Source organism: Cucurbita pepo, chromosome 6 (genome assembly GCF_057944985.1).
Source record: "Cucurbita pepo subsp. pepo isolate OVF chromosome 6, ASM5794498v1, whole genome shotgun sequence".
Taxonomy (NCBI): domain Eukaryota; kingdom Viridiplantae; phylum Streptophyta; class Magnoliopsida; order Cucurbitales; family Cucurbitaceae; genus Cucurbita; species Cucurbita pepo.
Window position 1 is genome coordinate 14,691,547 of NC_141803.1, and position 2,124 is coordinate 14,693,670.

Below are 2,124 nucleotides of genomic sequence, written 5' to 3' on the forward strand. Positions count from 1 at the left end.
ACGTGTTTGTATTTCTCGACCCCAAACGTGCGGTTACTTACTAAGTATTTCTTAAAATACTCAAACTACGTACTGCTCTTATTATTAAGGTAAAAGTAAGACACCCATGTACTAATGGTGACGTCGCAATGAAGGCCAGGAACAAGGGGTAGAGTTAGTCACACTTATGTCTATTTAGTATCCCTTAAGTTAGTTTAGGGCAATGTTTTTATTTTTCTTTATTTTATCTAGAGTTCACATTATTTATTCTTTGCATTATTATTTCAAAAAATTTATTAGGAATATTTCAGCTTATGGCACCTTTTATGAAATATTTTAAATAATGTTTTGTACTCGCATTAGTCACGTCATGTATGTAGTAACAACTTTATTGTAGTAATGTCATGCGAAGGTGAACATCACCTAAGGTTCGGCGAAGCCACAAATTTGGGGCGAAAAATATGAATGAGTCTTTAGTTCCCCTTAGGGCTTGTCAGGAGCATGTGAAGATCATGACACCGCATGTTTGAAGATGTATGATCGTGACATAAAACTCTCATGCACTCCCACACATCGACAAGTGGCATCATTCACCTAAAAAATAAAATGTAGAAAGAGGTGAATATAAAAATACTCGGTAAAAAAATCTATTTCCAGGCTTTCATAGCATCTTTAACCTAATAGGTGTCTTGGGATTTTTTTCTCTAAGCTTTGGGAAGTTTGAACTTAGTCAAATCTTTGATTCTCCTCCTTAAAATCATTAGTCATATGTGATTCTCCTCCTTAAAAATCATTAGTCATATGTTTACAAGATGACACGCCCAGTGGGACTCGAACCCACAATCGCCTGATTAGAAGTCAGACGCCTTATCCATTAGGCCATGGGCGCTTTTCATTATGTGACCACTTGGATGTAAACTGAACGTGGAGCTCATTGATTACAACTTATATGTATATCAGATTGGCAAAGGAATAATTGTTTGTAGAAGAAACTATTCTCATAAGTCAATTTCCATTGTTCTTTTCATCAAAATTCCATTAATATCGTTACAAATCTCTTGAACTGAAAAAAAAATATATATATATCAATATGATTTACATGTTCTAAGAAATTACATCACAAATCTGTCATAAAAGGAGTTTAAAATGGATCATAAGTGGCCACATTTAACTTAAAAATTGTAGCAAAAGGGGAGAAAATTAAAAAAAAAAAAAAAGTTGTATAGTATTTACGATGAAACCGATAGGGATAGTTTGATAAAATGGTACGTTTAATAGACATATGTATTTATAAGACATATTTACAAGTGTGTGGCTGTTGCGAGGTTGCTTTGAAAATCGCCTTCTACAGTCCCTTGACTTCGTCATGAAACTTGAAGATCATGTTGCATGAAAGAGCTAGAGATCAAGAATTCACCTCATCTGGACCTTAGCTAAAGTTATAAGCTTCAAAGTTAGTTCCGAAACTTAAATCTCACTAGAGTTAAAATCTAGAAACTTGTTATTTGTCGAAACTCTCTAGGCAATTTTAGCTCTCGATTCTTTCATGAGGTTTCTTCCTTATCTTTCTCTCAACCTTGGGAATTCATTTTTAAAGGAAAATTCTCATGTATGCCGCAAATTGCTCGATTCTTTCTTTTGACATGATACCAATTATTTTGCAGATTCTAAAGGTAATTGCGAAACTTGATAGAGAGCTCGTCTAGTGTCAACTTCTTTATGAAGTATTATTTTCTCATCCTCTTCAAGTTTATATAATCCTTAGATTAAATCTTAATGGACCTTAGTCGAAAAATTTGGAGTTTTTTCCTAAACGAATCTCATAAATTTTTTCTTTGATTGTCCTTTATTTTTAGGTCTTTAGATTTTGGGACTTCATGAAACTTCTTCATTGAGTGCCTAGAAACTAATTCATATTGGTTTAAATAGATGAATTTACTTGTAGTCTTAGCTCAATTTATGAGTCAAGGAAGTATATATTATAGCAATCGTGCTTAGAGTATAAATGAAAGGAGTGGCACAAAGTGTGGCTTCGAGAAACATAGGTATAGAAAGTCTTAAAGGGAGATCTTTCATATCTTTCGAGATCAAAGTGACGGTGATGAAAATGAAATTACGTAGAATGAGATGAAGAAAGATCATGCT

The 2,124-nt window shown here is 33.4% G+C and overlaps 1 non-coding gene across 1 annotated transcript; it reads right to left on the reverse strand.

Moving 5' to 3' along the window:
• Window positions 1–795: 795 nt before the first annotated feature.
• On the reverse strand, window positions 796–868 carry TRNAR-UCU (transfer RNA arginine (anticodon UCU)). Its single transcript has one exon. It is a non-coding gene; the product is annotated as a tRNA-Arg (tRNA).
• Window positions 869–2,124: the final 1,256 nt, after the last annotated feature.